Source organism: Diabrotica virgifera, chromosome 5 (genome assembly GCF_917563875.1).
Source record: "Diabrotica virgifera virgifera chromosome 5, PGI_DIABVI_V3a".
Classification (NCBI taxonomy): Eukaryota; Metazoa; Arthropoda; class Insecta; order Coleoptera; family Chrysomelidae; genus Diabrotica; species Diabrotica virgifera.
Genome location: NC_065447.1, coordinates 209,672,800 through 209,700,664, shown reverse-complemented (window position 1 = coordinate 209,700,664; position 27,865 = coordinate 209,672,800). Strand labels below are relative to the sequence as shown.

Genomic DNA, 27,865 nt, shown 5'->3' with positions numbered 1-27,865 from the left:
TTTTTTCCACCTAAATTTCCTCGTAAAGTCGGATTCAATTAAAAATTACATACAGTGCTAGCCAAAAGTCCCCTCCTTTCCTCGTATCTTTTGAACGGTTAAGTGAAATTTAGAGGGAGGAAATAAACGGACTTATGCATCTCAAATAGTCATAACAGGTGACGTAGTAGTGACAAATAACGTTACAGAGTCACTTGGATCGATAATTTAATATGGAGCATTATGGCAAGTGATATCTCGTTCTCGAAAGGTCTCCTAATCTCTTTTGTACCTATAGTATGATACAATTAATCCAAAAGATGGCATAACCCAGACATCCAAAGTGAGAGTTCTCCTCTAACACACAAATTGTTCTGTATGGTCCACATATTGTTCAGAAAAAAGTCACACATTTTGAGCGTCGGGTTTGGGGGGAGAGGGGGGAGAATTCATTAAATTCGTAGTTTTTTAAGTTTCTCGTCAATATGTCTAAAACAATGCGGTTTATCATGAACAACCTTCTATACAAAAATATTCCACATTAAATTTGAAATAAAAAAGCCCTATGCATAATCCTTCTAAAATGAACGGTTCCAAAGTTCGGAGGTAGTATAGTCCTCCTATAGGTAGTATAATTGGTCCAAAAAACGGCCTAACCCAGACATCCAAAGTAAAAGTTTTCCTACAACGCCAAATTGTTCTATATGGCTCACATATTGTTCAGTACACAGTTACACCATTTTGAGCGTCCGGTTTGGGGGGGAGATGGGGAGAAGTCAGTAAATTAGTAGTTATTGTACGTTTTTTGTCAATATTTTTAAAACTATACTTTAGCGTAAACAGTGTTCTATAAAAAAAAACTTCTACATAGAATTTAAAACAAAAAAAGTCCTAGATATAACTGACATAAAACCAACGGTTCTAGAGTTAGTGAGGGTTGGTTCCGGAGGGTAAAAAGTGGAGGTTTTCGATACCTTTTATTTTTTTGGGCAATTGATGATGATTTTGGGCGATGAGGTTAACGTTTCTTCAAGGGCTTATTACTAACATACCATACCATCGTCCACTGAAATAGCAAATTTTATTTACAAAACACAATCCTGTTAAAGAAAATTTCTTTCATCAATAATATAATTATAAATTGCCCAAAAAATATAAAAAGTATCGAAAATTCCACTTTTCACACTCTCCGTAACTCTGGAACCGTTGATTTTATAACAATTATGTATGGGACCTTTTTTGTTTTAAATTTTATGTAGAAAATTTTTTTATAGAACATTGTTTACGCTAAAACATAGTTTTAGAAATATTAACGAAAAACGTAAAAAAACTACTAATTTACCGACTTCTCCCCCATCTCCCCCCCAAACCGGACGCTCAAAATGATGTAACTTTTTACTAAAACCATATAGAACAATTTGGTGTTGGAGGAAAACTTTTACTTTGGATGTCTGGGTTAGGCCTTTATTTGGACCAATTATACTATACTACATCCGTAACTTTGGAACCGTTCATGTTAGAAGGATTATGTAGGTTTTTATTTCAAATTTAATTTGAAAAATGTTTGTATAGAAGGTTGTTCATGCTAAACCGCATAGTTTTTACGAAAAACATAAAAAAAAACTACGAATTTACCGATTTCTACCCCCTTTCGCACCCCTCCCAACCACGACGCTCAAAAAGCTGTGACTTTTTCTGAACATTATGTGGACCATATAGAACAATTTGGTGTTGGAGGATAACTTTCACTTTGGATGTCCGGGTTTGGGTCTAGTAGTTATACCATACTACTATACAATATTCGAATATTTATTTCTACATGTTTAACCAAAATTATGTACTTATACTAGATTTACAATCAAGATGCAGTAGAAATAAACAAACCAAGGTACGTTAAATGCTACTAGGAGCACTCCCGAATCATAATTTACAATGTGTATGTTATAGTCAAAGCCCGAATTTCAGGCACTCCTAGGTTTGACTAGGCAATCCTCAGGTCAGACTGACGGTCTTAGTCAAAGCCCGAAATAAATTACTGTTTCGACCTTTGACTAGTCAAACCTAGGAGAGACTAAGTTGGTCAGGCAAAGGTCGAAATTCAATTTTATGAAATCGGGGTTTGACTAGTCAAACCCCGATCAGCTATTAAAATGTCGCAATTTGTTATACTCGTATTAGGTTTAATAAAACGTCATTTTTTAATTTTAATGTTAATTATTTTTATATGGTCGTAATCAAAATAAAAAAATTAGTGTTTATTCTCACATGTTGAGGCATTATCGGCATTATGGCGTTTAGATTTGCACAATACGTTAGACCTTTTCAACTTACATAATTTTGAAGAGCATTTCTTATTGCAGTAGCATTTTATAAAGCCTTGTCCTCCAAATTTAGAATCTTTAGTACTAATTTTTCTTAGAGACAGCTTAACGTCTAGAATATCTTCGAAATTAAGTAAATTCTCTTTGCATTCTCTTATTTGATTTATTTTGAAAAGTGTGTTTATTTTTCCTTATTTCGTACCAACTCTATATAAACCGTCAATTGCTTTATCGTCAACTGTGAAAGAAGATATTGCAATCGGAGAAACAACTAAGTATCACCATAATACTAAAGTCATACCTGAGGATTGTCTAGTCAAACCTAGGAGTGCCTGAAATTCGGGCTTTGACTATAACATGTATATGTTATAGTCAAAGCCCGAATCTCAGGCACTCCTAGGTTTGACTAGGCAATCCTCAGGTCTGACTGACGGTCTTAGTCAAAGCCCGAAATACATTACAGTTTCGGCCTTTGAATAGTCAAACCTAGGAGAGACTAAGTTGGTCAGGCAAAGTTCGAAATTTAATTTTATGAAATCGGGGTTTGACTAGTCAAACCTCGATCAGCTATTAAAATGTCGTAATCTGTTAGATTAAGTTTAATAAAACGTTATTTTTTAATTTTAATATTTATTATTTTTATACGGTCGCAATTAAAATAAAAAAATAGTGTTTATTCTCACATATTGAGGTATTATGGCATTTAGAGTTGCACAATACGTTGAACCTTTTACACTTACTCTTATTGCAGTAGCATTTTATAAAGCCTTGTCCTGCAAATTTAGAATTCTTTTTACTAATTTCTCTTTGAGACAGCTTAACGTCTGGAACATCTTCGAAATTAAGAAAATTCTCTTTGCATTATCTTATTTGATTTCTTGAAAAAAGTGTGTTTATTGTTCCTAATTTCGTACCAACTCTATATAAAAGGTCAATTGTTTTATCTTCTATGATATCCAAAATATTTCGAGCATCTCCTGTGACCCCATCAAAGCTGGGGAGAGGTATTGTTACAGTTCTTTTTTAATTTAATTGTTTCATAGCATTATCCTGGGCATTAAGACTTTCAATCTCCTTTCCTTTATTTATTTTAATCCTTTCTGTCTGTGCACAACGGATGCGTGTACCTTTTCTGTCAAAACCTTCATAGTATGCACCAAGTGTGCTGTCAGCGTACACAACATGTACCATCCAATTACAAATTATGCGCGTATGTTCGTCAGAGCTCTCTTTTTGGCAAATGCAACAAACCACTTTTGAAGAAGTAATCTGAATTGTTAGACAATTTTCTTCTTCTCCTAGTGACGACGGTCCAGGGGCTTCCTTAGTATTATGATGATCCTTAGTTTTTTTCTCCGATCGCAATACATATCTTCTTTCACAGTTGACGATGACATTCCCATTCTATCTGTTTGTGCTAAATAAAATTCATATACTTACTCAATCCAAATTACGTTTTTCAAGAAATCAAATAAGAGATTTCAAAGAGAATTTTCTTAATTTCGAAGATCTTCCAGATGTTAAACTGTCTCTATAAAGAGAAATTTGTAAAAAAGGTTCTAAATTTGGAGGACAAGGACTAATTTATAAAATGCTACTGCAATAAGAAATGCTTTTAAAAATTATGTAAGTGTAAAAGGTATAACGTATTGTGTAACTCTAAATTCTATAATGCCTCAACATGTGAAAATAAACACCAATTGTTTTATTTTAATTAAGACAATATAAAATAATAAACATTAAATTAAAAAATGACGTTTTATTAAATATAATGTAACACATTACATTTTAATAGCTGATCGGGGTTTGACTAGTCAAACCCCGATTCTTAAAACACGTCAATTTTAATGTTTGAATGGCCATGAATTGCTTATATTTGTTGGTTTTTCGTGCTTTACTATATCGAACGTTTTATGATCATTGATGAATCATGCATAAATGTCGTAATTAACGTCTCTACATCGTTGAAATAACACTTGTATGCTGAAGAGAGCCTCTCTCGTACCCAATGCATTCCTAAGACCAAACTGTGTACGGTTGATTGTTTCTTCGCATAGTCTATTTTGAAGTCTAATTTTTTTAAATAACTTTAAAATATGGGCTCATTAAGGTGATGGTCCTGAAATCACTACAGGATACGGATTGTGTTTTTTTGGGTAACGTAATAAACGTCGACTTTAGCCATGTTTTTGGTATTACTAACTCCGCTTAAATATACACTAAGCATCAAAATTAACGCACCACCTTAAAAATGGGACATATTTGATGTCTCATATTTCCTAAACCTGTTGTCCAATTTTAGTGATTTTTTTAGTATATCATAGCGTTATTCTCCAAAAATGTCGCTTTAATAATATTATTGCTAAACAGGTAAGTATCATTATATACCGGGTGTAAAAATCATACTGTGTTTTTTCCTCAAAGTTTGAAACAGCGTGTGAAATATTCTAGCGTATATAAAATATTAAAATTAAAACTCAACTGTAGCCTTAGACTTTCTTAACATTCTACTTTTTGATTCATTCGCTTATGTGGGATAATACAAAAGTTAGGTACTTTAACAACTAGCCATGTTATTCATCAATACAGGGTGTTTCTAAATAAATGCGACATACTTTATGGGGTAATTTTGCATGCAAAAATAATGACCGTTGGCTTTGTAAACATATGTCCACAAATGCTTCGTTTTCGAGATAAAAAGATGTTGAATTTTTTCTTATAAACTGAGGATTTATTTATTTCTCTAAAATCGGTTGAGATATGCAAATGAAATTTGGTAGATTTTAAGACCTAGTTGTTGCGCATTTTTTGATATACAATTAAGAATTTTATATTCACCATTGGCGTGGATATGGGATGTATCTATAATATTTATACTTGTATGCACGCCAATGGTGAATATAAAATTCTTAATTGTATGTCAAAAAACGCAAAATAACTACCTCTTAAAACCTACCAAATCTCATTTGCATATCTCAACCAGTTTTAGAGCAATAAAAAAAATCGTCAGTTTGTAAGAAAAAATTCAACATCCCGTATCTCGGAAACAAAGCATTTGCGGACATATGTTTATAACGCAAACGGTCATTACTTTTTCATGCAGAATTACCACTTAAAATTTGTAGCACTTATTTTGAAACAACCTGTATTGATGAATAACATTGATAGTTGTTAAAGTACCTAACTTTTTTATTATCCAACATAAACGAATAAATCAAAAAGTAAAATGTTAAGAAAACCCAAGGCTACAGTAAAGTTTTAATTTCAATATTTTATATGCGCTAAAATATTCCACAGAGTGTTCTAAACTTTGAGGAAAAAACACACTATCATTTTTACACCCGGTATACAATGACACTTACCTCTTTAGCAATAGTATTATTACACCGATATTCTTGATGAATAAAGATATATTATACTATAAAAATCATTGAAATCGGACAACAGGTTTAGGAAATACGAGACATCAAATATGTCCCATTTTTAAGGTGGTGTGTTAATTTTGATGCTTAGTGTATGTTATTAAATATTTTTGTTAGGCTTTGAGTACCGTCGCGTCGCGCGTCGGTTTTAAATAGTTTTATGAGTTCAGCATATGCATTTTCAGGTCCAGGAGCTTTGCCATCTTTTAGTTGTGAGATTCCTTTTTGCCAGCCCATCTAATGTGATTGGTAGGTGGTCATTATTGTAGGAAGGAGGTTGATGTGATTGGTAAATGGTCATTACATAATGTAGGATGGAGGTTGTTCGGATATATTATCATCAAAAAGTTCTTGTATGTATTTGGTCCATATGCAACTTTTTTTATTTTTATCTATGATGGCATTCTCTTGTTGATCTCTAGTTTGCCAGCTGTGTTGAGTTCTTCTTTAAAAACATTCGTGACTGAACTCACGATTGAGTGTACAATTATTCCATGTTGCAGAAGATCGAGACGCCTTCGCAATGGGAATCGGCAACGTCGGATAATTCTGATATGACACGTGAACCAGAAGTAGCTGCTTTTTTAACATTTGTATGGATATTAAGCGTATCGTGTTTTTGTTCCAATAACTCTATCTCTATACAATATGTTTTTATCTAACTTTCTATGGCCTTTCGTATTTCGAATTATTCTTATTTTTCTCTGAATAATTTTGTACATTATTTTGTCGTTCTTTGATTATTTTCTTTCATCTACGTTACTTGGCTTACATGTTTGCTCTGTTACTTGGCTTTTCTAAAAGAATCCATTCTACTGTCTCTTTTGTTTTATTATCTTTTAGTCTTCTCATATCGCATTTTTTGTTACTATTATTTTTTGCAACCTTACTATCCTTGTTATTACAAAAATGTTCCTTGTTTACCTGTGTGCTCAATTATTAGTAAATCCACTTGTTTATTAACAATTACACGGTTTGAAATTAAATGTTAAATGTAGAAAATGGACATGCAAAATGGTAATGGCAGTAATAATCACCCCATTATCCAATATCTCAACCACTGTGATGTTGGGAGTTCCCGTGGGAGACCTCAGATGCAGGTATGGTATTAAAGCTTTTGTAATTTATTCTTTCGAGACAAATTTAATATATTTAAAAGCAAACGTTTATTAATTTTCACCTACTTTTAAGTATTGCATTATACAGGGTGTCCCGAAAAGATTGGTCATAAATTATACCAGACATTCTGGGGTCAAAAATAGTTCGATTGAACCTAACTTACCTTAGTACAAATGTGCTCATAAAAAAGTTACAGCCCTTTGAAGTTACAAAATGAAAATGGATTTTTTTCAATATATCGAAAACTATTAGAGATTTTTTATTGAAAATGGACATGTACCGTTATTATGGCAGGAACATCTTAAAACAAAATTATAGTGAAATTTGTCCACCCCATAAAAAATTTATGGGGATTTTGTTCCCTTAAACCCCCCAAACTTTCGTGTACGTACCAATTAATTCATTATTGTGGTACCATTAGTTAAACACAATGTTTTTAAAACTTTTTTGCCTCCTAGTATTTTTCCAATAAGCCATTTTTTATCGAGATGCAGCTTCTTTTTCAATATATTTACGTAAAAATTTAATGGGGGTTTTGTTCCTTTAAACCCACCAAATGTTTGTGTACGTTCCAATTAAACTATTATTGTGGTATCATTAGTTAAACACAGTTTTTTTAAAACTTTTGCCTCTTAGTCTTTTTTTCATAAGTCACCTTTTATCGAGATGTAGCTTCTTTTTCAAAATATACCTAAAAATGTAAATTATAAATAAATTTTCAGATTATTAACAGAGAAATAAACGTACTTAACCATATACTAATATGTGGTGGATTCGAAAAATATTGAAAATATCTCGATAAACACTGGCTTATCGAAAAAGTAATAAGAGGCAAAAAAGTTTTAAAAATATTGTGTTTAACTAATGGTGCCACAATAATAATTTAATTGGAACGTACACAAAAGTTTGGGGGGTTTAAGGGAACAAAACCCCCATAAAATTTTTATGGGGTGCACAAACTTCACTTTAATTTTTTTGTAAGATGTTGCTGCCATAAAAATGCCACATGTCCATTTTCAATAAAAAATCTCGAATTCATAGAAAAGAGTTTTCGATGTATGAAAAAAAAATCGATTTTCATTTTGTAACTTCAAAGGGCTGTAACTTTTTTTGTGTGCACTATTGTATATAGGTAAGTGAGGTTCAATCAACCTATTTTTGACCACAGAATCTGTGGTATAATTTATGACCAATCTTTTCGGGACACCCTTTATTATTGTAGTAGTCTATTGATTATGTTCAAAATAAGAGAGCTAAAAAGAACTACAACGTTAACGGGGTTTTATTGTTTCATATGGTCAATGGATATCTAAATTTGAAAAAACCGCAGATTGCTACCATCTAAAGGGGTGCGTTTGTGAAAAAGGGTGAATTAGTCCCTAGGTACAGGGTGTATTAGGGTAAGTTCTATGCAATTTTTGGTACAAACACGCTAACAGAAAAATTGTTCCATGTTAAATTTACTATCGAAATATCATCTTTCAAAGTCCAGAATATATTTTTTACAAAAATATATTCAAATATAAAAGCGAAGCAAAACACCAAAGTAAACAATTTTGTTTCACGGGGATATAGGTATAGAGCTTTTCATCGATTGTCATTTGTTTCGAGCTTCTGTCATGTGTCACATAATATTAATATATCTACGTCATACGTCTCTGGTTTGTATCATTGTAATATACCAATAACGTATGACGTAGATATATTAATATTATGTGACACATGACAGAAGCTCGAAACAAATGACTGTGAATGAAAAGCCCTATTCTTGTTCTCATGATCATTTTTCAGTGCGTCACAGTTTTTCGATTTCTCTCTAATGCATTAAGTTAGATGAGACGGAAAAAGCGGTAGCTCCGTGATTAAACACAAAAATAATGCAGCATTACAATGGTTATATACATAAGATGTCTATTCCTAACCTACGTTTGATTCGTTGATATTTAGAATGCGCGTTTTTTCTAGCCAATCAAATACACGTATTACGAACATTTAACGAAAACTTCGTCCATTTTGGCCATTTTTTAGAAGTGTGAAAGAGTCAAGTGACGGTTATTATTCAGGTCAGTATTTTGTGTACCTGTCATTTTGAAATTTCGAATTGGACTTCCCTTGTGTTTCACAACGTTTTTGTGCATTATTTTGTGTTTTGGTTTAGAATTTAGTTCGTTAAAAGTTAGTTTTGTATTTTGGTTTAGAATTTAGTTCGCTAGAATAAATATATTCTAATACTCCAGGTCATTATGCAAGAAAAAGATCCATAGTAAGGAGACGTAACCCATGGCTGAAGAACCTTAGGAACTGGTTTGGATGTAATAACGATGAATTATTTAGTTCCGCGGTTTCAGAAATAAAGATCGCTCTGATGATTGCCAACTTCTGAAGCGGAGACAGCACCTAGAGAAGAAGATAAAAACACAGTTTATGGATAGTTTTGTGTCATTTTTTAATGTTTCCATATTTATAAATTTAATTAACAATATTGTTTACTTTTTAATTTTATTCCCCTTTATAAAAAATACCTACATGTTAACATATTGTGTAAAAATCAAATCTACTAAATTACTAATTAGTTTAATTCCACAAGCTTTTCACCTATGGCTAAGTACGATTCTTGCATCTGTCAGATTCGTCAATAATTACATGAAATAAGTCTCAACACACCCAATACAGTATATGACGTCATAATTAATGACGCACTGAAAAATGATCATGAGAACAAGAATATACGCACTGCTTCACAGAAAAAAAACTTATATGAGTGCGGCAGATTCGTGCAAATATTATAAGAATTGTGCATTTAATGATAGAAGCATATAATTTGGACCACATATTCTACACATATAAACGTTCAAATTTAGATGGGAGGCCATCTCAGATTTTGCCTTTTACAAAAATGGCGGGGATTCAAAATGTCGACTATACATATGTGACTAAAGCACGATAACTTTTGAAAGAGACTTCAGATTTCAACAAAATTTGGTATATAGGTTCTTTTTTTGATTTATAAAATCGAGGTCTTGAACCGGAAGAATAGATATACCGGAAGTAGTGTTTTTCCTGGTTTTTATGTAAAAATATGTTGTTCTTTTTTCAATTCTTTCACCCTGTATGTATTAATTTTTCAAAAAGTTATACGACCATTAAAAAGAGCGTAAAAATATTTTTTAGGAAATATTTTTAACTTTTTACTTATGTTAATTACCATTTAATAAATGCAAAACGTATCTTCACATGTACCTATATGCGTCAGATTCGTGCCAATATTATAAGAATTATTGTTCATTTATTGGTAGAAGCATATAATTTGGCATATACTACACATATAGAGATTCAAATTTAGAACGAGGCCATCTCAGTTTTTGTTCCTTTTACAAATATGGCGGGCATTCAAAATGGCGACTATACATATGTGACTAATATCACGATAACTTTTGAACGAGATAACAGATTTCAACCAAATTTGGTATATAGGTTGTTTTTATAGGATGAATAATATCTAGATGTTGAACCAAAATAATCGGTATAGCAGAATTTGTGTTTTTACTGTTTTTTATGTAAAGATATGTTGTGCCTTTTTCAATTATTTCACCTAGTATATGCTAATTTTTCAAAAAGGTAATACCGGCGTTAAAAAGAGGGTAAAAATATTTTTTAGGAAATATTTTGAACTCTTTAGTTATACTAATTACAATTTAATAAATGCATAACGTATCTTCACATGTAGGTACCTATGTGCGGCAGATTCGTGCAAATACTAGGTTGTTCAATACGTTTTGCGGTTAGATAAGAAAAACACAATTTTGTGACTTGAAATACACTTTATTATTAAGTACATCTTTCCGAACATCAGTACACTTATTTCAATAAGATTTCAATTTATAAATTCTATCCCTCAGGGAGAATCAGGAAGGGCTGCAAAATAGGCTTTCACAGCTGTTGTATACTCATTATTTGATGAAAAACGCTTTCCACGTATAAATTTTTTTAGGTATTGAAACAAATGGAAGTCGCTAGGAACCAAATATGTTTAATACTGTGGGTGCTCCAACAATTCGAACTTTACTTCATGGATTTTAGCAATTGGTAAAATGATCATATGACACGGTGCATTTTTCTGATGAAAAAGGATTTTTGTCTTTTGCAAACCGGGTTTTTTTCATGATTTTCTTTCTTCAGCTGGTCTAAAAGGTTACAATAATATCCAGAATTTATTGTTTTGTCAGCTTGCAAGTAATCCACACAAAAATTCCTCTAACATCCCAAAAATTGATGCTAAAACCTTTTTGGCCGATTTCTGGACACAAATTCGTTTTGGAGTCCAAAAACCAGATTCTACCACTCTTCAACCTCTTGTTTTGATTCAGGATCATGGTGATAGACCACGTCTCATCCATTGTAATGAATCGACACATAAAATCTACTTTATCCTTTCGAAAACACCTTAAATATTGCTGATAAAGTCACATTCGAATGTGTTTGTGTTCCGTTGTCAGCAAATGCGGCACCCATTGTGACCACAGCTTTTTGAAACCCAATACTTCGCCCAAAATATTGCTTACGCTGCCCAATGTAATGCCTAGGGATTCTACTAAATCACTTTCAGTTACTCGACGAGCTTCCAATACTATAGCCTGTGTTTTTTCTACGATTGCTGTTGTTGTTGTTGCTGTTTTTGGGAGTTCTTGACGTAAATTGTTTTCAAGGCTTGAACTACCACGTTTAAATTGAGAAACTCACTTTCGACTGTAGTAATTGAAGGCGAAGAGTCCTTATACACTTTAAATATTCGTTCATAAATTTTCGTTTGCTTTTAAACCTTCCAAAATTAAAAATTCAATCACTGCACGATAGTTGATTATGTCCATTGTAAAAAATACTGTGACCCATCGATAAAAAATGGCTTCTAAAAAAATAGTGAATTGACAGCTTAAAATAAAACTTCACATACGTTCATATGAAGAGTGTACCAACATAACAAAAAAAAAATAGGCTAGTAGTAGCGCCCTCTCTTATCGAACCGCAAAACTTCTTGAACAACCAATAGTTTAATAATTATTGTGCATTTAATGGTAGAAGCATATAATTTGGACCACACATACTACACATACAAAGATTTAAATTTAGATATGAGGCCATCTCAGATTTAGTCTTCTACAAAAATGGCGGGCATTCAAAATGAATCTGCCGCCCATAGGTACATGTGAACATACGTTATGCATTTATTAAATGATAATTAGCACAACTGAAAAGTTAAAAATATATCCTAAAAAATATATTTACGCGCTTTTCAATGGCGGTATTACTTTTTTGAAAAATTTATATATACAGGGTGAAATAATTGAAAAAACCAACATATTTTTACATAAAAAAACAGCAAAAACACAAAGTCTTTTAAACTGATTCTTCCTGTTTAAGACATCGATATTATTCATCAAAAAAACAACCTATATACCAAATTTGATTCAAATCTGACGTCTCGTTCAAAAGTTATCGTGCTATTAGTCACATATGTATAGTCGCCATTTTGAATGCCCGCCATTTTTGTAATAGGAACAAAAACTGAGATGGCCTCGTATCTAAATTTGAATCTCTATATGTGTAATATATGTGGTCCAAATTATATATTTCTACCATTAAATGCACAATAATTCTTATAATATTTGCACGAATCTGTCGCATATAGGTGCATGTGAAGATACGTTTTGCATTTATCAAATGGCAATTAACATAACTAAAAAGTTAAAAATATTTCCTAAAAAATATTTTTACGATCTTTTCAATGGCGGTATTAACTTTTTGAAAAATTAATACATACAGGGTGAAAGAATTGAAAAAAAAACAGCATATTTTTACATAAAAACCAGTAAAAACACAAATTCTGGTAAATCCATTCTTCTGGTTCAAGACCTCGATCATATAGATAAAAAAAGAACCTATATACCAAATTTGGTTGAAATCTGAAGTCTCGTTCAAAAGTTATCGTGCTATTAGTCACATATGTATAGTCGCCATTTTGAATCCCCGCCATTTTTGTAAAAGGCAAAATCTGAGGTGGCCTCCCATCTAAATTAGAACGTTTACATGTGTTGAATATGTGGTCCAAATTATATGCTTCTATCATTAAATGCACAATTGTTTCACATATCGGCTGCACTATATCCTTCCACTTTAAAAAGACATTTGGTAGAAGTCTTTAAGGTTTACAATTTCCGAAATATGATTTTTTAAAGTTCGCCACTCACAGCATTTTTGGATCATTTTCCCTATTATTTCGTAAAAATTGTTCTGTAACTTTTTCCTACGCAGTTTTAGGTATATGCAATGGTACATTTATTACGAAGAGAAGTCAATTTTCTTTAAAATCGTCTATTATAGAAGGCTTGATTGACTATTCTCAAGCAAGATACAGTTTTTTAAAATTTTATACTTTTAATGATTTTTGATATGTATTACGATTATTTTTAAATTTCTCATTATAACTTTTTTCTTCTACAATTAGGTATATACATTGCCGAATACAAAATAAAGCTTATTTTCTTTACTTTAAAATGTTGTATTGTAAAAAATTCTAGGACTATTTTTAAACAAGATATGCTTTTTCAAAATGTGACATATACAACAGCAATATGTCCCCACTAAGTTGGAACCATATAAAAAACTTTTTTATTATTAATTTTGCAAAAAATTTTTTTTCATAAAATGCTCTGCATAGCCTTAAACCGAAGATTCAATCATAGGATATCAAATTTTATAAATCGTATACGAGGTATGTTAAACAATATGAATTTCGCTCAGGAGTAAAGTACCTTTATATTTCATAATATAGACAAGTGGTATTAAGAAAAGTTATATGGAATTAAAAATTATGTTCTAATTTGTAATTATATTCTTCTAATTAAAAAAAATTTTAAAATTTTTCTCAAATTACAGTTATACTTGGATATCCTACGGATATCTTGTTTAAAAATAGTCCTAGAATTTTTTACAATATGTACACCATTTTAAAGTAAAGAACATAAAGCTTTCTTTTGTATTCGACAATTTCTATACCTAAAGGTATAAGAAAAAATTTTATAATAAGAAATTTATAAATAATCGCAAAAGAAAACCAAAATCGTTAAAAGTATAAATTTTTGAAAACCATAACTTGCTTAAAAATAGTCTTACAGCCTTATACAACAGAACATTTTAATGGTAATTGACTTCTCTTCTCACTAAATGTAACATTGCATATACCTAGACATACGTAGGAAAAAGTTAGAGTAATGTTAGAGTAATAGAACTCACCCTATAGCACCCTGTGCCTAGGGACTAATTATTCACCTCTTTCTCAAAAACGTACCACTTTAAGTGGTAGCACTCCACGGTTTTTCCATATTTAGAGTTCCATTGACCATATTAAAAAATAAAACCCCGTTAACGTTGTAGTTCCTTTCTACAGTACATAATCAATTGCCTGTAGGTTGTCAACTGACATCGAGAATTCTAAATATAACAACCGACCTGAGTGCATAATAGTCCAGGGCGCATCTGTTTTGAGATGGACGTTGAGAGGTGACTCAAATTTTTTTGCAGAAATTGCTTGAAAATAAATCAACTAATAATATTTGAGTTATCCTCCCTCTCAAAAAGGTCCGGAACATTGTTTAAATAATCAAAATGTCAAAAAATGAAGGAAAAACAGAATTGGCTAAAAATTTAAAAAGTAGTCACCCTAGTTGCAAAATAGCAATAATTGCGAAAAAACCATACAAAAACAAGTATTCGCATTTTACGTTTTTCAACCATTTATGCTACACTTAGGACCTTCACATTTCAACCAGAAAAACTTTATGATACAGTAAAACAATACTATAAATTTCAATAAGATCGGTTTAATAGATTTTGCAAAATAAATTTTGCAATCCAGCTTTCGCAAAAAAAATTCATTTTTTCAAAATGTTACAGGACTGAAAATAAAGCAGATAGCAAGTTGAATTTTTTTTTGCTTATAGAAGTGTACTGTATCTTTCATTTACAATTTACAAAATTAAAACCGATTAATTACCACGGCGTCAGGAAATTTTTTAAATAAACAGTAGTTCTTGGTGCTACGCGCAGGACAGCGGTGTTCGATTCACACAAGTTGATTTCCACCAAAATTTCTTCCAATCTTTATCTAATATATTATTTTCTTACTCTATATTTTGTTTTATTTTAATATTTTAATTCCACAAAAATCAAACTAATTTTATTATTGTTTGTGAAATATTGTTTAAACAATTGCATATTATGTTTAAAAATATTAAACTTTTATTCTTTTAGTTAAAATATATGAACAAAGAAAGTTTTTGCTAATTAAAGTGTTATTTCAAAGGATAGAGTATGTGTTTTTATTTTGCAATAAAGAAATTTATTTATATCGAAATGTAATAAAAATTAAAATGCATTAATCATTATCAAAGGTCATTGGAATGTCCAATCAGAGCAAACTATCCGCTGTCCTGCGCGTAGCACCAATATTTAATGTTTATTTAAAAAAATTCCTGACGCCGTGGTCTTGATCGATTTAAATTTTGCAAAATTTCAAATGAAAGGTACAGTACACTTCTATACGCAAAAAAAGTTCAGCTTGCTATCTGCTTTATTTTCAGTCCTGTAACATTTTGAAAAAATGAATTTTTTTTTGCAAAAGCTGGATTGCAAAATTTATTTTGCAAAATCTATGAAACCGATCTTAACGAAATTTACAATATTGTTTTACTGTATCATAAAGTTTTTTGGGTGAAATATGAAGGTCCTAAGTGTAGCATGAATGGTTGAAAAACGTAAAATGCGAATACTTGTTTTTGTATGGTTTTTTCGCAATTATTGCTATTTTGCAAAAAGGGTGACTATTTTTTAAATTGTTAACCAACTCTATATTGTAGGAAATTTAATTACGCAACTTTTATATCAGTACAACTATTCTCGGAAATGAATACTTTTAAAGTTATAATCAAAAAACGAAGAAAAATATCGAATTTTTCCTTCATTTTTTGACATTTTGATTATTTAAACAATGTTCCGGACCTTTTTGAGAGGGAGGATAACTCAAATATTATTATTTGATTTATTTTCTAGCAATTTCTGCAAAAAAATTTGAGTCACCTCTTAACGTCCAAATGTACTAATATTTTTACAGATGCGCCCTGGTCTATAAGATCATAGTTATATTTCATATTGCATATGAAATATGGCATGTTACGAAGTGGTCAGACAATTTAATTACTTAGGCTCCATTATTACTAACAGTGGAGGATGAGAAGATGAGTTCAGCGTGTCACAATGGCCAGATCGGCAACAGCCAAACTCACAAAAATATGGAAGAACACTGTCATTACAAAAACACAAAATTACGCCTTGTTCCAGCATTGATATTCATTGATATCTATCGCCACCTATGCTTCAGAAACTTGGACAATCAAAAAAGCCGATTCGAAGCGTATAATTGCATTTGAAATGTGGGCCTACCGTTGAATGTTGCTTATGCCATGGAGTGCATATCGCACAAATAACTCAATTCTAACAAAGCTTAATATAAAAGTTTGACTCACCTCAACTATCAACCAAAATATCCTGAGATATTTTAGACATATAACTAGAAGAAGAGAAGGTATGGAGCGAATAATAGTTCAAGGTAAGGTCTTTTTCTTAGGGTGCCTGTCCGTTCCGAACGTTGGCGATCATTCTGGCTATGATGACTATGTTGGTTGCTATACGGAGACTGCGAGACAAAACTCTGGACAAAATCAGAAACGAAGAAATCAGAAGAAGAACAAAGGTGACTGACGTCATCGAGAGGATAGCCAGGTTGAAGTGGAGATGGACAGGATACATAGCCAGAATGACAGATGGGCGACGGACGAAGCGGTTATTGGAATGGAAGCCAAGAGAAGACAAGAGAAGCGTCGGTTGACCGCCTACAAGATGGACTGACGACTTAAGAAAGGTAAATAAAAACTGGACGAGAGCGGCGCAGGATAGATGGGGTTGGAAAAGAGGGGAGGAGGCATATGTTCAGCAGTGGACTTTTGAGGCTGGATGATGATACGGAATAGTTGTGTTAAGGTCTTTCTATATCATGCTCCCAGGTTAGAAAGGCAGGATATTCTTCTTTGTCCTTCAATTTTACCGGTAAAGGTAAGGTAGCGGGCATAAAATCCTTAGGAAGATCTCCAGTACGATGGTCGAACCAGATAAAGGACAAGACTGGTTACTCATTGTCCGAAGCAAAACAACATGCACAGCCACCCACCGCCAAATGGAAGTCGCTCATCAATACAAAGCCGCAGCATATCTTTCTCCGGATGTTCTCCATACTCCACGACATCCGTGCGACCTATTGAAACAAAATCGCGACTCATCTGAAAACAGTATATTGCTCCAATTTACGTTATTCTAATACGAGTGGGTCTGGGAAAAATTTAATCTTGCTATTCGATGCCGACCTCATAATGGTGGGTCTGTGGCCATCTTTATGTAAGATAGTCCAGCAGCTCAAAGTCTTCTTCTAACGGTACATTCACTAACATTAACATTTCTCACATCTAGAAGTTGATTTCACAAGACAACCTGAGAGGCTCTTCTATTTCGCAAACTTGCGGACACGACAAACCGATCATCTCTTTGGGTGGTGATTCGATTTCTCCTGGGTCCTAGTCTTGTGGATATTAGACCAGTCTCCTCATAGCGCTGGTAAAAGTTTTGAACTGCAAAGTTCCACTTTCACTTTGTCCACTTTCACAGCCATTTTGCATCAATGCTACAATTCTTGCCATAGTAACAGGATTCAAAGGAATTATGATTCGTTAGATATACATCATTAACAATACACATATAACCATAACCGATAGGTGTTACACCAAAAAAATAACACTTAATTGGAAAAATTAGCAATTAACTGTAAAGGTTCTACTAAAGTGAATGCAGATTTTTCATAAAAAAAGTCCTACACGTCGTAAATACGGTGACAGTACGTGACTGAACTGACAGAAAATAACAAATGATTCATAATTTCTCGAAAAGCAATAATATCAGCTCCTACTAAGGCCGATGCCACATTATGCGTTTTGACCGGATGCGTTTCCGCCGCATCCGGTGAAAACGCATAGTGTGACAGATCGGTCCGGTTGCGTTGGAAACGGATGCGTTTTGAGTCATCGGTACGCGCTTACAAACTGGATAAGACTAAACGCATAGTGTGACAGGTCGGTCCGGTTGCGTTGGAAACGGATGCGTTTTCACCGCATCCGTTCAAAACGCATAATGTGGCATCGGCCTAAGAAGCCGATAAAACCGTTATCAAATTACTACCTCAAAACACTAAATTTAAATGTGACCTAAATATTTTGCCCACCAGTGTATTATAGAAAGTTCTTTTTATAAGGCTGTAGGTAATTACTAATTATTTAAGTTTTTTTCTTCTGGTTCCTATCCGTTTCAGGTGTTGGAAATCATATTGGTAATCATAACCTTGCTCGCTGTGGATCGAAACAGTTCCGTTGAAGTTTTCTTAACCTTCGGAGTACGAAGACTGGGTCAAGCGTGACCCGAAATTCACTTATTTCTTAATATTTTATGAAATAATTTTTTTACAAATCCGATTGATCGTAAGTTCTCCTTATTTGTTTCAGTCTATTTTTTCGTATATAATTCGTGAACATGCAAATTACAGTTTTTCCTCTACGTAACATCTATGATGCCGGGTCAGTCCTGACCCGGTCTTCGGATTTCGAAAAATATTTTTAATATGTTTGTAGGTACTCGTAAATCGCAGCCGTCTCTGTTTACGGGTATACGTATTCAAATATATGGCCGGAGCGAATTTACCTATGCCCGTTTTCTGTAAGGTATTAAAATCTGGCCGCCGGAGCGAACTAGTATATACCCATGGGAAACCATCTTAAAAAATTTAAATACAATAATTTAGGATTATAATGGTTATGTTTGTTTGTTTTTTGTTGAATTAAAGATACTGTTTATTAATACTGACTATTTAAAACATCCTTATAAATAAAATGAGAATGGGTCACGCTTGACCCATCTTCGTAATCTAAGTAAGTCAAATAATCTCCGTACTCCGAAGGTTAAACTATGTTCTCAAATTCCGCATTCATGATATTTTCGTTCTACCGGGTCTTCGCTTACCTTTGACTTTACCTTGCAATATGGACTGCAGCAGGGAGTAACGGTGCTGATTTCTCATAACGTGTCCCAGATACTGCAGTTTAATGCGTTTGATGGTAAACACAATTTCCGATTCCTTCTTCATTCTTTCCAGAACTTTGTTCGTGATCCTTGCTGTCCATTTTCTTCTCAGCATTCTTCTATAGAGCCACATCTCAAGCGCTTTAAGTTTTTTAATAGTGGTCTCTATAAGCGTCCATATCTCCGCTCCGTACAATAATATAGAGAAAACATAACATCTCAAATGTCTTATTTGTGTATCTAGGGATATGTTGTGGCTTTTAAAGATGGCGCTCAAATTTAAGTTATAGTTCCTAATAAATAAAATAAAAATATTTCAATATCATGTTTTATTTATAGTTAACAATCCGCTTATATTGTTCTTGACAGTTCTTTTTATCTGCAAGAAACGTTACATATAAAATGTGAACGCATCTGTAAGCTGTGGACAGTTTAATATCCAACTTCCACTCAACGACTTGAATATTTGACATCTGGGATTTCTGAATCTCGAAAAAGAAATATAAACTTAAAAAATCATTTTGAATTCCTGTGTATGTACACTGTACCTTCCTTAGGTATCGAGACATATAAAAAGAGATTAAAAGTTACCGGGGATCGAAATTGATTTAAAGTAACTTGACATTTTCGGATGAGAAAAATATATTTTCTAGATATTTGCTTAGTATTTTATTGAATGAAGATATTATTTTTTAGTGATTTGAATAGAAAAAAACATTGTATGTTAAATTTAAGTATATACCTATATACTTAAATATACTCGTAAATCAGTGTTTCGTGGGTGTAGGTTCAATGATTAAGGTTAAAATTGAAAATAGATTTTATTATTTCATTTATAATCAACGTTTCGGCAGGTAATCGTTGCCAACGAATTCGTTAGACTTAAAAACCTAGATGGTCTGGTCATGTAGTGGGAATAAAGGCAGCAAGATTGCCGAAAAGAGCTTAAGGCAGTATAATGCAGGATGCAAGACCAAAAGGAAGGCTACGGAAAAGGTGGATGGATGAAGTGGCACGGAACGCGCAAAATTTGCTAGACGTGAGATCATAAAGAAGATCAGTGAAGGAGTGGCAAAGTTGGAGACATAGTTTGGAGGAGTCCAATGCCTCCAGAAACTTTAATTTGGACTGTAGTGTCACATATTGAACTTAAAGCTGAAATCAATATTACTTTAATAATTAATATTAAATTTAAACTAACGAGGCTTCCAGGTTGAACCACGTCGATCAGTACGGGGCCGCTTTTGACGTCCTCTCTGACATCATCTTCCGTTCTTCTGAGGTTTCAGTCTCCTGAGGCCCCAGACCCTACACTGCACTACTGCTGTTCCGGGGGCCAGATAGTTCATTTGGCGTTGGGTGGGGGTTAACACGAAGATTTTTGTCAGCGGGTTTTGGACTGATGACCAGTGGCGTAGCTGACAGGCCCGAAAGGCGGGGGGCCCCATGTTAGAAGGGACCTCTTAAGTTTTCAAGCTTAATACTTTTACTGTCTAAATTGGGACCAAAACATTTTCCTAATAAGCATCAAAATAGGGAATTTGGAAACAAATAATAAAGCGGGTAATTTACGTAGCTCGTACTCTTTTCGGGTGCAATTTAGCGTTTTGTGGACATGTTCGTAGTTTAGATGAAAGTATGTAAGTTCCAAAAAGTTAATTTTTTGTCGGCGGTTCTTTTAGTAGCTAAATATGATCCTGTTTTAGCTAAATTAATTAGTCCAGAAAGCCACTGCGCATCCGCCAGGAAAAATATTCTAATTCGGATTTTTTGCACAATCTTACTCAAAAAGGACTCCTTTTAACAAATTTACATGTTGCCAGGACCAAAAGGTGGTCAAAAATTTTTTAAAAGTTTTTTTTTGTTTTTTTCCTAAAATTATTTTTGTTGCATGAAAAATAGTTTTTTGAGGTTTTTTGGATCATTCCAAACAGAAAAGGTCTTTGGTGACTTTTCTCTAAAAATGATAGTTTTTGACATATAAGCGATTAAAAATTGAAAAATTGCGAAATCGGCCATTTTTAACCCTCAAAAACTATGTGAAAAACTTAAAATTTGAATGTTGCCAAGGTAGGTAGATATTCTTTAAGCATCGATTCATGATATCCCGAAGAGTTTTTTGCAATACAATATTCAAACTCCTTTGTTGTTTAATTGATAATCAAGCGTGCGCGACACTATTTTCCACCGACAGTATGGTGCAAATGAAAAGAATAAATTCGTTATTTCGTAAACCGACGAATTTAATGAAAAATCCCGAAACAGGTCGATTTGTATTTTTAAGTTATGATATTATGGCATATACGGTATACTAGTGACGTCATCCATCTGGGCGTGATGACGTAATCGATGATTTTTTTAAATGAGAATAGGGGTCGTGTGCTAGCTCATTTGAAAGGTTCTTCAATTCTCTATTCAGTAATATAAACATTTATATATTTATTTATACAGGGTGTTGTTCTACTTCTTTTTTTGTCAAATAATTTAATTTAATAAAAAATTTTTGGACACCCTGTATAAATAATTATGTAAATGTTTATATTACTGAATAGAGAATTGAAGAACCTTTCAAATGAGCTGCCACACGACCCCTATTCTCATTTAAAAAAATAATCGATTACGTCATCACGCCCAGATGGATGACGTCACTAGTATACCATACATGCCACAATATCATAACTTAAAAATGCAAATCGACCTGTTTCGGAATTTTTTCTTAAATTCGCCGGTTTACGAAATAACGAATTTATTCCTTTCATTTGCACCATACTGTCGGTGGAAAATAGTGTCGCGCACGCTTGATTATCAATTAAAAAACAAAGGAGTTTTGAATACTGTATTGCAAAAAACTCTTCGGGATTTAATGAATCGATGTTTAAAGAATATCTACCTACCTTGGCAACATTCAAATTTTAAGTTTTTCACATAGTTTTTGAGGGTTAAAAATGGCCGATTTCGCAATTTTTCAATTTTTAATCGCTTATATGTCAAAAACTATAATTTTTAGAGAAAAGTCACTAAAAACCTTTTCTGTTTGGAATGATCCAAAAAACCTAAAAAAACTTCGTTCGATACAAAAAAAATATTTTAGGAAAAAAAAACAAAAAAAAAACGTTTAAAAAATTTTTGACCACCTTTTGGTCCTGGCAACATGCAAATTTGTTAAAAGGAGTCCTTTTTGAGTAAGATTGTGCAAAAAATCCGAATTAGAATATTTTTCCTAGCGGATGCGCAGTGGCTTTCTGGACTAAATCGAGAAAAACAATAACAAAAAAAAAATCAAATTACTTGAGCCCCCAAATACAAAACGGAGTTAAAAATTTAACTGAAAACAAATTGATTAATTTAATTAAAAACAATTGTTTTTATCCAATAATTCTTGATACCACTTACGATATTTTAAAACCAGATAAGCTTAGTTTTATTTTCCGGTATGTAAAAATAACTTGCGATGAAAATAATTTACCTTCCAAAGCCGAAGTTGTTGAAAGTTTTTTAGGATTTATTCGCATATTAGACCAAAGTGCAGAAGGTCTTGTAAATTGAATTTTAAAATTTATACAATCAAAGCACCTTTTCGTACACAACTACAGAGGAAAGGGTTATGATGGGGCAAGCGTTATTAGTTGTGTCAGGCGTACAAAGGCGCATAACTTGCATTAAAAAAAACACCTTCATATTTTCATTGTGCATCCCATAATCTGAACCTAGTGTTGAATGATGCCGTTGCTGGTGTACAGGAGTTGGTTTTTTAGGATATAATTAATAGATTGTGTTTTTAGTGCAAATATTAAAAGATGGGATGTACTATGTATTATTATGACTTTCAATTCATCGCGTTTGCCAACACTTAAAAGGTTATGTGAAACCCGGTGGTCATCCAGACATGATGATGTTATGGATTTGTAATCATTATCAAGTAATAAATCATAGTCAAGTAATGAAATCTTTAACGAAAATTTCATTGCTATTTAAAAAACGATGAAAAATTAGAAGCTAATGCATTATTAGAGCATATGAATAATTTTGAATTTGTCGTTAACATTACTATTCAATCAAAAATACTTACCTTTATTAATCTAACATCAAAACTTCTGCAATCTGAAACGGCAGGGTTAACAATCACCCTTCAACTTTTTGAAAAAACTCGTGATAATCTTCAAGAAATTTGTTTTCCGAAACTTTAGTAAAAGCAGTAGGAATAGCAGAATAGTGGGGTATTATATTAGAATTTAAAAATAAACTGATAAAACTTATAAAAAAATCTACAATAAGCTTAGCTGCGACGAAAAAATAACTTGTAGCAAAAAATGTATCGTCAACATATCGTAGCCAACATGTTGGTTGAGAATAGATGTGGATAGTGCTCGGGTCTCGAAGTCGATCAAGATATTGGTAATTACTGGAGAGATTGGTTAGCCCATTGGGGCACCATTTATTTATCTGTGGAATTGTTTTTGGAAGATGAAATAAGTGTTGGAAATGCAATGTTTAATGAGAGATAATTGGTCTTGCTGTTTACGTTCCAGGATGTTTAGGGTTTCGTGTATAGGAATGTTTGTAAATGTTTTCGGGATTGTTATTTTGAATGAACAATTTATTTTTGCTATTACATAATTTATTCTACATTTTAGGCTATTTCAAGCTAAAACTAAACTGACGTACAAGACAGGCGAAATATTTCTTAAAACTACCTATAACTTCTTCTTTAAGTGGCGTCTACTAATCGGGGTTGGATATCATCATCACCATAATTACTCTATCTACCGCTGCTCTAAAGAGCATTCTATGAAACTGCATTTAAACCAGCCCCTTAAATTCTTCAACCATGACACTTTCCTTCTTCTCATATTCCTTCCGCCTCTTATCTTTCCCTGTATTATCAGTCTTAGTATTTCATATCGCTGTCCCCTCATTACGTGTCCCAGATATTGTAACTATAACTATATTTCTGCAAAAGTTATTGTTTACGATTCTCCTATCTATCCTATACTGTAAACATTTTTATTAATTAATTTGTCAGTTGAGTGAGCAGTCAAAAGTTCCCTCTTGAAGGTGTTCTGATAAATATAATAAAATTCTGAGCATTTTCAAATGTCTCATTCAAAAACCATAAGGTCCAAACTCGAAAAAATAAAATTATAAAATCCTAGAGTGGACTTTAAAGCCTATGCTACTACGAAATAATATGAAAGATGGCCTGTTTTAAGTTAAACACCCTGTAATCAATGGAGCTACATCGAAGAAATATTTATTGAGGCTTAGATGAACTGAATCCACTTTAAATACTTTGCTTGGACGGACTTAAAAATCATTTGTTTTCCTTCTTTGTTGTTCTTAGGCGAAATTATTTTTAATGGCAAACCTCCTCAATTTTCCGCTCCATATATCTCACTGAAGTTACACGATTGATGAGAATACTTATCCAGTTAACTTTAAAAAATCTGGACAAAGGCCTAAGTGACTCTGAGGGTAGAAAAGGGTGATTTATTATCGGTAGGAGGCCCCTTATCCGTCAGTTTTCTCTTTTGTGCAATTCTCATTTAGTGTTTCCTAGAGTCAATTAAAAACCTCAATTGGATTTTAAAATACTTAACAATAAAAGAAAAGTTACACATTGTGTTGTTTTACCCATTTTGAGAAAATGTGAAAACCTTGAATTATCCATGACTCTCTATTCTAGAAACTTTGTAAACACAACTTCTTCGTCATTAGATCAGACAGAATGACAAATTTAATGAGGTATTGAATGAAAGCTTATAATCCAAGTATGACATTAAAGGTGAGACATTCCAATTAGGACATCCAGTTTGAGAGTTACTAGTTAGAAAGTACTATAGTCGCCAAAATAGTAAATCGATATATTATTCGACGCGCCTTAGCAAGACAACAACAAATATATACCTCCGGTTTCATGCCTGTCTGTCTGCCCGTGAATATATCAAAACAGAATATAGAATGACAAATGAGGTATCGAATGAGAGCTTATCGACCAAATATGGTATTAAAGGTAAGAAATTTCACCTAGGACCTTCGGTTTTAGAGTTGCAACCTAAACTACTGTTTTAAAGTCGCCGAAATAGTACAAACGATATATTATTAGACGCACCTTAGCAAAACGAGAACAAATACCGAGGTTCAAAATTATGGAATAAACTAATTTTTTTCGAGAACAGGCCACTTTGGAAAAAATCCCGAGACAGGTCGATTTTTATTTTTAAATTATGATCTTTTGACAAATGTGCCATAATAGTACGTCATCCATTTGGCCGTGATGACGTAATCGATAATTTTTTAAATGAGAATAGGAGTCATGTGGTAGCTCATTTAAAAGGCTATTCAATTCTCTAATCAATAACCTAAACATTAACATTATTCTAATTCTAAGCAACGTTGGTTTTATAGAGTTTTTTCACTAAGTCAATACTTCTCGAGTTCTTTGCAAGTAAAAATGTTAATTTTTCACCAAAAAACCTACATTTCCAGACGGTTTTTTGCAAATAACTCAAAATCTATTTTTCATTAGCTATAACTTTACTTCTACTGGGTTCCTAGACTTCATAAATATATCGTTTTTTTTTTCGTATTTTTGTAGGCTATATTTTTACTAGTTTTTTTTTCAGTAAAATAGTTACTTTTTGAGTTATTTGCGAAAAACCTTCTGAAAATGTGTCTTTTTTTGTTGAAAAATGAACATAATCACTCGGAAATAACTGTAACTGTAACTATAGTGAAAAAACTCTATGAAACAAAAGTTACTTAGACTTAGTCAATTTATCCACTTGTGAGAAGGGGTTTTTCACCCCCCACGTAACAGCAACCCCTGACTCATGTCCAATAATAAAGTAGAGGGTGAAAGGCTAGGGCAGTTTTTGCAATACTGGAACTATCTTTTCGGAGTGTGTGACCTATCCACCCCCACTTTCTGGATTTTATTTCATTTTCTACCCTCTTTTTTTGGGTCAGGTGTAGCAGATCTTCGTTTCTGATGGTGTTTGGCCAGAAAATACGGACAATTCTTCGTAGACATTTGTTAACAAAGACCTGCAATTTGTCTGTAAGGGATTTTGTCACTTTCCAGGTTTCACGTCCATAGAGTAGAACAGACATAACATTTGACTGGAATATTCGGATCTTTGTCCTTGTAGTATATTCCCCAGACCTCCAAACAGGGTTAAGCATGCTGAATGCTTGAATGCTTGTTGAGCTTTTCGTATCCTCATACGAATATCGTCTTCTGTACCTCCGCTTTCTGTTGACACTTCCAAGGTACGTGAAGTTTTCCACATTTTCATTCTGCTTGTTGTCGATTATAAATTTAATAAATAAAAATAATATCTATCCTTGGTACCGCACCGTTAGAATACAATTAGCGTCTCTTTGTAAAGACAGTGAAGTCGACTTTACTAAGTAACAAGACATTTACTCAACATACACACTACACCTTACACTAACGCTAAATGATTAATGTATATGCCATTAAAAAAGTATCTCTGCATTACTTAGAATTCGGTTCAAAAACGATATTGACATGTTTCTTTTTCCTTCTTTGTTGTTCTTAGGCGAAATTATTTTTAATGGCAAACCTCCTTAATACTAGGTTCATAGACTTCATAAATATACAATTTTTTTCATAATTTTAGACTTCATTTTTATAGGACTATTTTTTCGATTAAATATTTATCTTTTGAGATTTTCGAAAAAACGTTTTTGAAAACGGGTATTTTTGTTGTTGAAAAATAAACATTTTTACTCGCAAATAACAATAAAAGTATTGACTTAGTGAAAAAACTCTATGAAATAAAAGTTGCTTAAAATTATCCAATTTATTCATTTCCGGACATTTCTTGAACTCATGTTTTTAACCCTCATGAAGGGGTGGCTTTCGCCCCCCAAGTAAAAGCAACCCTGGACTTAAGTCCAATAATGAAGTAGAGGGTAAGAGGAACCTAAATCCAAATTTTCAATATATGGCAATATAATGGGCAACCAATAAAACCAATGAAACTGGGCAGCCAATAAAACTGCTAAACTTGCTACACAAACAAAGGGGGAAATCTACATTTCCCCCTCTGTGGCTCAGCGGCAAAAGTGTTTACCTGTGGATCCAAGGGTTGTGAGTTCGAATCCCAGAATCCTTGTGGGATCGGTATTCGCCGTAGGGACTGCACACGTACGGATACAATTATTAGCGTCTCTTTATAAAGACAATGAAGTCGACTTTACTAAGTAACAAGACATTTACTCAACACACACTTACACACACTACACATTACAATTTAATATGATTGCGACCAGGGCCGCGTTTAGGTCAATTGACGCCCTAGGCAATTCTCTAGTAGCCGCTCTTCAAGCATGTACCATTTTTGGGAACAAAAATTGCAAGCAGATTTTTTTATTTAAATAAGAATACATAAAAATTGTCATTCCAGTTCGATCACATCAGATTTCTTTCTTGATTTTTCTTTGGAAAAATCATCTATAATGTCATAATTTATCGCCTTTGTTACGTCACTTTCTATGGACAAAATCGACATATTGTTAAGAAGCTCTTGCGTCATACTTGATCAGAAATTATTTTCATGACTATTTTCAATTCTATTTTCGAAATTTTTTAAAATGACTATTTTCGAAAATGACCTTTCAGCGGACACCTTGGTTGGCAACTGGGAGGCACAAATAAATGCGGAAAGCAAGATCAAAATTAGGGGAAATATCTTTCAATCCACGCTTTTTTAAATATTTAGATATGTCAATTATTGGTGATTGGTGATTTTATTGTGGTATCCAAAT

The 27,865-nt window shown here is 32.9% G+C and overlaps 1 protein-coding gene across 1 annotated transcript in view; it reads left to right on the top strand.

Moving 5' to 3' along the window:
- LOC114329700 (neuronal acetylcholine receptor subunit alpha-7-like) overlaps positions 1-27,865 on the top strand; it is a 57,271-nt gene that overhangs the window by 5,555 nt on the left and 23,851 nt on the right. The gene's annotated exons all lie outside the window — the stretch shown is intronic.